The sequence below is a fragment of the Coregonus lavaretus genome, assembly GCF_964263955.1.
Source record: "Coregonus lavaretus genome assembly, chromosome: 12".
NCBI classification, from domain to species: domain Eukaryota; kingdom Metazoa; phylum Chordata; class Actinopteri; order Salmoniformes; family Salmonidae; genus Coregonus; species Coregonus lavaretus.
In genome coordinates, this window is record NC_139999.1 from 10,986,652 (window position 1) to 10,998,826 (window position 12,175).

A 12,175-nucleotide genomic window follows, 5' to 3' on the forward strand; every position below is an offset into this window, starting at 1 on the left:
GCATTTGTCCTTCCGGACCCTCAGACCATACTCCTCCAATCTCTGTAGTGTAGCGTTCAGGTTTCTCAGGTGCTCCTGCTCGTCTTTGCCGGTGAGGAGTAGATCATCGAGGTAACATTGGACCCCAGTGAGCCCGCTCAGTATCTGGTCCATAGCTCTCTGAAACAAGGCCGGAGCTGAGGTGATTCCAAAAGGAAGCCTCCGGTACCTGTACAATCCTTTGTGAGTCACTATGGTCAACAGTTCTTGTGACTCTTTGTCCACATGCCTCTGTAGATAGGCCTGACATAAGTCTATCTTACTGAATTTTTGTCCTCCAGCTAAACCAGAAAAGAGGTCGTCAATGAGGGCTAGTGGATATTTTTCAGCAGTCAAGACTGGGTTAATGAGTCTGAGTGATCCACCTTTTTTTATGACTGGAACAACAGGTGTAGCCCATTCACTGGATCCAATACTCCACTCTCGACTAGTCTGTTTAGCTCAGTTTCAACTTTTGGTTTTATGGCGTATGGGACAGGTCTAGCTTTGAAGCATTTTGGCTTGCTGTCTGGTTTCACGGTCAGTTTAACTGTTATGTCCTTCATACTGCCAAGTTCTCCTTTGAAAACATCCGCGTGTTTCCTCAATATCCCTTGTAGGTTTGTGTCCTCTTTTGCAACCATGTGAATTTCCTGCCAGTTTAGTTTGATCTTTTCCAGCCATGTGCATCCTAGCAATGCTGTATGGTTGCCTTTCACAATGTAGAGTGGTAGCTTTACCTTCTGTTTGTTGAGCTCCACTGTAAGCTTTACACGTTTCCTCTCACTGGTGTATGTTTTCAGTGTCATCTTTGTGGGCTGTAGTGTGAGGTGATGTAGTTTCTCCTTGTCTACAGCAAAGATATGGCTGCTCCAGTGTCCACTTGCATCCATACTGCGTTTCCATCCAGTAGCAGTGTCACACAGTACCCATAACCATTGTCTGAAATTGACATAACATGCAAAGATTCTTCCCCTTCAGACAGGGTATCACTTTGTTCATCCTCTGTGTGCTCCATTTTATGCACTTTCTTTTTGTACTTCCTGAAGTCGCTTTTCCTTTGTTCAGTACTTTTGTTTGATTGTGTCTTTTTGTTTTTACATGCACGTTCGATGTGACCCTTTTTACCACAACTTCTGCAGTCTAAGTCTTTGCACCAACACTCCTCTGCGTGGTTTCCCACAGCGATAGCATGGCTTCTCACAATTGTGCGCCGCCCAATGGGTCTCCCGGTCGCGGCCGGCTACGACAGAGCCTGGATTCGAACCAGGATCTCTAGTGGCGCAGCTAGCACTTGCACGCCTTAGACCACTGCGCCACTCGGGAGTAGCGTTTCTGAATTGCTTCGCTGCGCATGCCACACACTAACCTATCACGTATAGTGTCACTCATTGATCGCCCAAATTCACAGTGTTCAGATAACTGTTTCAATACAGCCACAAACTGTGAGATTGATTCCCCCTCCTCTTGATTTCTCTTATGAAACCGGAATCTCTCTGCGATTATCAGTGGTTTGGGAGAATAATGTCCTTTTAAGGTAGCCACAATTTCATCATATGATTTATCACCAGGTTTTTCAGGTGTTACTAGGCTGCGCCGTAGATTGAATGTTTTTCCTCCCATAACAGTCAAAAATGTTGGCACAACGACTTCTGCTTTAATTCTATTTGCCAACACAAAGTACTCGAAACGTTCTGTGTAAGAACTCCATTGTTCCACAGATTCATCAAATGTTCCTATATTTCCAATCAATGCAGACATTTTCGGTTTATTTTTCTTTCTTTTAACTCATGATGACTTCACTTTCTCCCGCAGCGAAACTCTTCCTATCCCTCGAGGCTCTTGTTGCAGTGACATCAAAGGCTAGCTAGCATCACTCGACTGGCTAGCTTCGCGTTATGTTTGCGTCTTTCTACAGTGAGAAAAAAATAAATCACGAATTTAACTCAGACTTTCTGCCGAAGACGATGAGCACAAACGTGAGAATGTTTCTTCCTCGTCGCCAGTGTTGTTGTGTAGCACACTGTATTACTTATACAACTAATATAAGGACAGGACATGAGACGGGAGTATAAATTAATGTGGGCGTTGTTTTAATGCGTTTCACAGGAAGAACATTCCAAGCATTTCAACGTAGGTAAGCAAGGGTTACAGGTGCTCTAAAGGGACAAAACTAGAATATCAATACACAACAAATACATGTCGTTTTAGAAATGTTCAACACCAATTTGTTCATATCAACCCACTCAGACACCATTCTTAGTTCACTACTCAGTATATCTGTTAGCTCATTACATTCTGATGCTGTGCTATACATTGTAGTCATCCGCATACATTACCACTCTTGCTTTGTTCATTACTGAAGGTAAATCATTAGTAAAGATAGAGTAGAGAAGTGGGCCTAGGCAGCTTCCTTGAGTAAAGGTAAAGGCATACAAGTTAAAGGTCCAATTCAGCCGTTCTTCTCTTAATAGCAAATTGTTTCTGGGTAACAATTAAGTACGTCAGTGTAAACATTATCAATTAAAATAGTAAAAAATAAACAAAATAGCTTCTTAGCAAAGGGCAATTTCTCAAGCAGGAATTAATTTAGCTAAGACTGTCTGGGAGTGGGGAGTGGAAAGCTGTTATTGGCAGAGAGGTTTGGAACTGTCTTTCTTATTGGCCTATTAACTAATGTACCGCATGGGGATATCACCATGGAAGGCCAAAACTCCATCCCACCAATAAAGGCTGAAATCTCAGGCAGTCTTTTCAAACAGCTCTTACACTAAAATGTCAGCTCTTACATTTTCAAAAGGTCACAGTATTATTCCTACCTCATAGTTTGGAAATATATATAAAACACAGGAAAATCACATTTTTGACTGCACTGGGCCTTTAACATTGGGTTGGCATATCACTGTCTGACACCATTCATTTTCTGCCAGTTAAATATACACTTCCATAATTAGATAATGAAACACTAACAATGTGGTGCTTCACAAGATCCAGACAGTACAATGCTCTGCCTCTTCCTCGTGTACAGTATCCATGGCTCTATACCCATGGCTGTGTTGGTGGGAACCTGAAGTATCTACTTTAATGATGATTAATGCCATTGTCATTAAAAAACAACCACACCTTCCTTGAAAACCATGAATGTTCAGATCTGGCTAATGTGTTGCTACGGCTGCCAGTGCCAAGTCTCAGTGGTGTCAATCATCTTGGATTGTTTCATACTGTGGTTTTGTACCATGTGACAGTGTAGATATTGTGTTGCAGTGAGGGAAAAAAGTATTTGATCCCCTGCTGATTTTGTACGTTTGCCCACTGACAAAGACATGATCAGTCTATAATTTTAATGGTAGGTTTATTTGAACAGCGAGCGACAGAATAACAACAAAAAAATCCAGAAAAACGCATGTCAAAAATGTTATAAATTGATTTGCATTTTAATGAGGGAAATAAGTATTTGACCCCTCTGCAAAATAGGACTTAGTACTTGGTGGCAAAACCCTTGTTGGCAATCACAGAGGTCAGACATTTCTTGTAGTTGGCCACCAGGTTTGCACACATCTCAGAAGGGATTTTGTCCCACTCCTCTTTGCAGATCTTCTCCAAGTCATTAAGGTTTTGAGGCTGACGTTTGGCAACTCGAACCTTCAGCTCCCCCCACAGATTTTCTATGGGATTAAGGTCTAGGCCACTCCAGGACCTTAATGTGCTTCTTCTTGAGCCACTCCTTTGTTGCCCTGGCCGTGTGTTTTGGGTCATTGTCAATCTGGAATACCCATCCACAACCCATTTTCAATGCCCTGGCTGAGGGAAGGAAGTTTCTCACCCAAGATTTGACTGTACATGGCCACGTCCTTTGTCGCTTTGATGCAGTGAAGTTGTCCTGTCCCCTTAGCAGAAAAACACCCCCAAAGCATAATGTTTCCACCTCCATGTTTGACGGTGGGGATGGTGTTCTTGGGGTCATAGGCAGCATTCCTCCTCCTCCAAACACGGCGAGTTGAGTTGATGCCAAAGAGCTCGGTTTTGGTCTCATCTGACCACAACACTTTCACCCAGTTCTCCTCTGAATCATTCAGATGTTCATTGGCAAACTTCAGACGGGCCTGTATATATGCTTTCTTGAGCAGGCGGACCTTGCGGGAGCTGCAGGATTTCAGTCCTTCACGGCGTAGTGTGTTACCAATTGTTTTCTTGGTGACTATGGTCCCAGCTGCCTTGAGAACATTGACAAGATCCTCCCGTGTAGTTCTGGGCTGATTCCTCACCGTTCTCATGATCATTGCAACTCCACGAGGTGAGATCTTGCATGGAGCCCCAGGCCGAGGGAGATTGACAGTTATTTTGTGTTTCTTCGATTTGCGAATAATCGCACCAACTGTTGTCACCTTCTCACCAAGCTGCTTGGCGATGGTCTCGTAGCCCATTCCAGCCTTGTGTAGGTCTACAATCTTGTCCCTGACATCCTTGGAGAGCTCTTTGGTCTTGGCCATGGTGGAGAGTTTGGAATCTGATTGATTGATTGCTTCTGTGGACAGGTGTCTTTTATACAGGTAACAAGTTGAGATTAGGAGCACTTTAAGAGTGTGCTCCTAATCTCAGCTCGTTACCTGTATAAAAGACACCTGGCAGCCAGAAATCTTTCTGATTGAGACGGGGTCAAATACTTATTTCCCTCATTAAAATGCAAATCAATTTATAACATTTTTGACATGCGTTTTTCTGGATTTTTTTGTTGTTATTCTGTCTCTCACTGTTCAAATAAACCTAGCATTAAAATTATAGACTGATCTTTTCTTTGTCAGTGGGTAAACGTACAAAATCAGCAGGGGATCAAATACTTTTTTCCCTCACTGTATTTGGTGGGTGTAGTCATCCGCAAGATGAGTTGTATGCAAAGAATATATCTCAAGTTAAAAGGTCAAATATTACCCAACTCCATTCCCTATACATTCCTTGTATACACTCTTGGGAAAAAAGGTGCTATGTGGAACCTAAAAGGGTTCTTCGGGTGTTCCCATGTGAGAACCCTTTGACAAAGCCATTTTGGTTCCAGGTAGAACCCTTTTGGTTCCAGGTAGGACACTTTTCACAGAGGGTTCTACATGGAACCCCAAATAGTTCTACCTGCAACCAAAAAGGGTTCTCCTATGGGGACAGCCGAAGAACCCTTTTGGAACCCTTTTTTCTAATATATATATATTCAAACGTGCCCACAAATCTGTACACACCATTGTTTGTTGTTACTTGCTAATCCCAGAGCCATGAATCAGTAAGGTAGAGTAAATACTGGGTGAAAGAAATAAGCTGGTATTTTGCCCACAGAACAGTTTGCACCCTATACCCAGACCAACCACAGCATGAGACAAGACAGGCAGGGTAAGCAAAAAAAATCACAGTGAGGTCATGGGAGTAGACCAGGGCACAGGGTGTGTCTGCTGCCTCTGCACCACCGGCTGTTATTCAGGTGTAGCTCCACCGTCCTTGTATGACCAAGTAGCTATCGGGAGTCGTCTGTGTTTCTGCAGCGTTTACCGTGAATGCGATCTCCGTGAACGTCGGGAACATTGCCTTTAAAAGAATGTAAACGTTTAGACAGGCAGCCCAATTCTGATATTTTTTTCACTATAATTGGTATTTTGATAAATCATATTAGCTCTGAAAAAGGTTGTATGTAAAAAGATCTGATGTTTGGGCTGCCTGTCTAAACGCAGCCCCAGAGTGGTATTCCCCATTTACGGATTTGCTGCCTCTGGTTGTTATGGTTGTGTTAATTCAGGGTTTCCCGAACTCGGTGCTCAGGACCCCAAGGGGTGCACATTTTGGTTTTTGCCCTAGCACTACACAGCTGATTCAAATAATCAGCTAATCATCAAGCTTTGGTAATATGAATCAGCTGTGTAGTGTTAGGGCAAAAACCAAAACATGCACTCCTGAGGACAAAGTTTGGTAAGCGATATTTGAATTAGACATTTAGCAGACGGTACAGGAGCAATTAGGGTTAAGTGCCTTGCTCAAGGGCACATCGATAGATTTTTCACCTAGTTGGCTCAGGGATTAGAACCAACAACCTTTTGGTTACTGGCACAACGCTCTTAACCACTGAGCTACCTGCCGCTACCATGCATTCACACGGTATTGACATTGGCACTGGTAACACTGGTAACGCCCCGCAATAGACTAGCATCCTGTCCAGGGGGTGTGTTTGTACATAAAGATGTATCCCGCTATAGAAACAGGAGATAGAATCAATCAGTATGTGCAAGGCTACATACTGGTATCATCTTAGAACTTATGAACTTGGGGAAACAACACACAAAGCTAACAAGCATCACTACCCTCTATACTCCTCTGTAAACTGGTCATCTCCGTAACAAGACCCACTGGTTGATGCTTATTTACAAAACCTTCTTAGGCCTCACTCCCCCCTATCTGAGATACCTACTGCAGCCCTCATCCTCCACATACAACACCCGTTCTGCCAGTCACATTCTGTTAAAGGTCCCCAAAGCACACACATCCTTGGGTCGCTTCTCTTTTCAGTTCGCTGCAGCTAGCGACTGGAACGAGCTGCAAAAAATACTCAGACTGGACAGTTTTATTTCCATCTCTTCATTCAAAGACTCAATCATGGACACTCTTACTGACAGATGTGGCTGCTTCGCGTGATGTATTGTTGTCTCTACCTTCTTGCCTATATTTATATATATATATATTTTTTTATCCCAGTCCCCGTCCCCGCAAGAGGCCTTTTGCCTTTTGGTAGGCCGTCATTGTAAGTAACAATTTGTTCTTAACTGACTTGCCTAGTTAAATAAAGGTTATACAACAAATACAACAAATAATCATGAACAAATGCTTAGAAAATATTCTTTATCCATTATCCAATGAGATCGTACAAACAGAATAACAGTAATTATCTTTGGCGACACATTACATATACAATTCCTCATCTGAATTTAAATACACAGCAGTGACTAAAATGTCAAGGTTAAACATTGGTGACAATCCCAATATGTCAGTTACAACATCCTGATCATTTCAGTAGCCTATGGCCTAGATTCAGTCCCGGCTGCGGAAGATCCGTGTTATAGCGCAGTTGACATTTAAAGGCAAGGTTTCCATGTTCATGGAGACTGTAATAAACCATCATTTTCATTCAAGCTAAGGGGTCCTATTCAAGCAAATCCCTTATCCTTTTAGTAAAGATACAATATTCTGAACATTCACACCCTGATACAAAATATCACACAATGGCAAATAAAGACCATTGGGTATCAGAGCACAAAAGTCATACATCCTTATGACATAATCTGATCACTCTAGACAACATAACGATATAACACTTCAGCAAGGTTGGGTTGAGGAATGACAGTTAAGGTTAAGGTTAGGTATAGCTTTAGTGAGGTTAAGGTTAGGGTTAGGGAAAAGCATGAATGTTACCATTGGATTAGAGTACCACTGTACCATTCATTTTCCTGCCAGTTAAATAGACTGCCCAGTTCATAATTAGACAATGAAACACTGTGGAGATAGAAGAATGATGTCACAGGGTGGTGCTCCACACGATCCAGACAGTACAATGCTCTGCCTTATGTCTTTGTGACTCTATCCACGGCTCTATACCCATGGCTGCGTTGGTGGGAACCTGAAGTTTCTACTTTGAATTAATGCCATGATTATTACTTGAGTCCCACAATCACACCAGCGTAATTTAGTGCTTCTAAACCCTTTTAAACCATGTGTGTTTGAGCTGCAGATTATTCGATTTATTCTGCATCCATAGATACCTACCATTAGTCTGTGGGATTAATGGCGGCTGAGCTAGAGCTGTGTTTGTGAGACATGGGTGGATCCCGAAGAGGCCCGGGCCGGGTCTTTTTACAAACACGTCTGTAGAGACCGAATGGTTTGAGCTACAAGCTATCTATGAAAAGCTGAGACTCTTTCGACCATGCAGATATAATCTCTATGATGCTCACAAACCACATAACAGTCCTTAGAAGGTAAGGGGTTCTTCTGCATAGAAGATCGTTGGAAATCCCAGGACATAGTGTCTATAATACTGTAATAAGCTCACATAGTTGCTGTCACAAACTCCAAACTCCACACAGTTGTCACTGACTAGTTGGATATTAATTTCCCACTGAGCAATTATAGCATTCTTATAAATTATTTTTTATCAGGTTTTTGCTTGGCAGACCTTCTTTTTTTGTTGTTGCACGCCATTGTTTGTTGTCACTGTACTAATACCTCTTGTTAATCCCAGAGCCATGAATCAGTAAGGTAGAGTAAATACTGGGTGAAAGAAATAAGCTGGTATTTTGCCCACAGAACAGTTTGCACCCTATGCCCAGACCAGGGCACAGGGTGTCTGCTGCCTCTGCACCACCGGCTGTTATTCAGGTGTAGCTCAACCGTCCTTATGTTTCAAACATAATTTGTCTTCAGGCCTCACAGAGTTGCATTCCCCATTTACTGATCTGCTACCTCTGCCCAGGGCTGTTGCGGTGACTGTATTAATACCACACCGGCGCTCACGAGTCATGAAGGCAGTCAAATTCCACATGACCGTTTAGTCACGGTAATTAGGCTTCTTCAAGCTCTGATGCTGCTGATGGTCATTAGTAGCCTACCAAACTTGCTAACTGCCTGGTACTCAGCACTCTATTGTCCCTCTAATCACTCTGACATCAATGCAAATGTATTTGAAAATCTACTCAAACACTTAATGAGAGCCCATGAGCTCATGTTGAGCAACAACTCTATAGTCTATGCAATTGCGGGGAAAAAAACAGAGTGATGGCCGCTAATAAAAAGATGAGGATCCCATCAGCTTTCTATAGGCTAGGCCTACTATAATTTATTTCTCAACTTTCCTAATATTAAGCACATTGCTTATAATTACAACAGGAGTATAGCCTACCTCGCTGGCATTCGCTATTTAAGTGCATGTATATTTTTTCCCGCTGCCCCTGTTTCGATACAGGTGCATGATAATGGTCCATTCTAAATCAAAACAAATGTCACACATATATTATTTAGTATATGTAAATACAAGATTAAATCAAGAATAGTCTGATGGGTAACAATATTAGCCTATCACTTGTGAAATATATATTATCAAATCAAATCAAATTGTATTTGTCACATACACATGTTTAGCATTTGTTATAGCGGGTGTAGCGAAATGCTTGTGCTTCTAGCTCCGACAGTGCAGTAATATCTAACAAGTAATATCTAACAATTTCACAACATATACCGAATATCACTTGTGAATGATGCCCAGCGTAAGAAACAATGTAGCCTAGCCCATTGCCCTATACAGTGGGGAAAAAAAGTATTTAGTCAGCCACCAATTGTGCAAGTTCTCCCACTTAAAAAGATGAGAGAGGCCTGTAACTTTCATCATAGGTACACGTCAACTATGACAGACAAAATGAGGAAAAAAAATCCAGAAAATCACATTGTAGGATTTTTAATGAATTTATTTGCAAATTATGGTGGAAAATAAGTATTTGGTCTATAACAAAAGTTTCTCAATACTTTGTTATATACCCTTTGTTGGCAATGACACAGGTCAAACGTTTTCTGTAAGTCTTCACAAGGTTTTCACACACTGTTGCTGGTATTTTGGCCCATTCCTCCATGCAGATCTCCTCTAGAGCAGTGATGTTTTGGGGCTGTCGCTGGGCAACACAGACTTTCAACTCCCTCCAAAGATTTTCTATGGGGTTGAGATCTGGAGACTGGCTAGGCCACTCCAGGACCTTGAAATGCTTCTTACGAAGCCACTCCTTCTTTGCCCGGGCGGTGTGTTTGGGATCATTGTCATGCTGAAAGACCCAGCCACGTTTCATCTTCAATGCCCTTGCTGATGGAAGGAGGTTTTCACTCAAAATCTCACGATACATGGCCCCATTCATTCTTTCCTTTACAGGGATCAGTCGTCCTGGTCCCTTTGCAGAAAAACAGCCCCAAAGCATGATGTTTCCACCCCCATGCTTCACAGTAGGTATGGTGTTCTTTGGATGCAACTCAGCATTCTTTGTCCTCCAAACACGACGAGTTGAGTTTTTACCAAAAAGTTATATTTTGGTTTCATCTGACCATATGACATTCTCCCAATCCTCTTCTGGATCATCCAAATGCACTCTAGCAAACTTCAGACGGGCCTGGACATGTACTGGCTTAAGCAGGGGGACACGTCTGGCACTGCAGTATTTGAGTCCCTGGCGGCGTAGTGTGTTACTGATGGTAGGCTTTGTTACTTTGGTCCCAGCTCTCTGCAGGTCATTCACTAGGTCCCCCTGTGTGGTTCTGGGATTTTTGCTCACCGTTCTTGTGATCATTTTGACCCCACAGGGTGAGATCTTGCGTGGAGCCCCAGATCAAGGGAGATTATCAGTGGTCTTGTATGTCTTCCATTTCCTAATAATTGCTCCCACAGTTGATTTCTTCAAACCAAGCTGCTTACCTATTGCAGATTCAGTCTTCCCAGCCTGGTGCAGGTCTACAATTTTGTTTCTGGTGTCCTTTGACAGCTCTTTGGTCTTGGCCATAGTGTAGTTTGGAGTGTGACTGTTTGAGGTTGTGGACAGGTGTCTTTTATACTGATAACAAGTTCAAACAGGTGCCATTAATACAGGTAACGAGTGGAGGACAGAGGAGCCTCTTAAAGAAGAAGTTACAGATCTGTGAGAGCCAGAAATCTTGCTTGTTTGTAGGTGACCAAATACTTATTTTCCACCATAATTTGCAAATAAATTCATTACAAATCCTACAATGTGATTTTCTGGATTTTTTTCCCTCATTTTGTCTGTCATAGTTGACGTGTACCTATGATGAAAATTACAGGCCTCTCTCATCTTTTTAAGTGGGAGAACTTGCACAATTGGTGGCTGACTAAATACTTATTTTCCCCACTGTATGTTTTAATAAGGCGTTTATCACAGCTAAAGTGGCCAAATAACTTCTTAAAATTAAGCACATTTATCCACTTTACAATGGGTGTAGAGCCTAACTGGCATATATAAGCAGCACTTGAGTTTCAAGTTTAGGGAAGATAATTTTCACCATAAAAATACACCTTTATAATAAACGCATTACATGCATAATTGCATTTGCAGTCACTTTTGATAATGGTGTTTTCCGATAATGGAACATTCGCACTTATAGCCTACTACCATGTGCGTATTGCTGCGTTTATAATGTGAAGAAATAGCCTAATAGTCTATCAACATTTTAAGCTAAACGTTCTGATCTGTTGCGTCAGCCACATTGCATAAAAACGTTTTTTTGATGCTAGTGGTTGTAATAATTTGGGATCTTTCGCATCCCACAACTGTCCCAGACTATATTTGGAATATTTATGTATTGCACAGAATAGAATAGGTCGACTTCTGTACTATGGGGGATAGTATATTGACATAAGCTAGTGCTTTTGCTGTTCATTAGGCCTACTCATCTTGTTGGCTGACTAAAAGTAAATGTGGACAGTTCTTACAATATCTTCAATATGCACCTCGGAATTGGATAAGGATGAGGCAGTTGTATCCGCGATGTGTCTGTTCTGTAGCCTGTGAGAAAGACCTGATCACCTGACAGAGAGCCATGTGAGTGAGAGGCACTTCGGATTGCGCAGCACACTCAGGGAGAAGGGCACAACGCAGCACTCTAGGCCGCAAAAGAAAATATTTTTTTAGAGTGCATTAAGGCCACAAAGGGGATGCCGCCGTGAAATTCGAGGCATTATCAAGTGCTTGTCAAATTGTGAATGAAAGACTATTGGAGTGTGTACAGTGTGGGGATTTATTTTCTCATAACTAGATGGGATGACTAACTTAGAAAGAATGCAATAATGATTAAAGCATAAAAGGTTTGTACTGTACTGATATTAATTGTTTCACATAACAAGCTGTGATTCATGTGAGGAACGTTAGGGGGTAGGATGAGATAAGACTTGTATTTCTTACAGATAGGAACACTGTCTCTTTGTTGTCTGTGAACGGTCCTTGAACGTAGGTACTTAGAAGTATAGTGGAACGGTGTCTTTTTGGGTGCTGATTTTACAGGTTGTGATGAAAACAACTAGACACCTGGCAACAGGGATGCGCCAAGGGGCTGGGACCAGCCGGTGCGCCAACGGATTGGCTGAGTA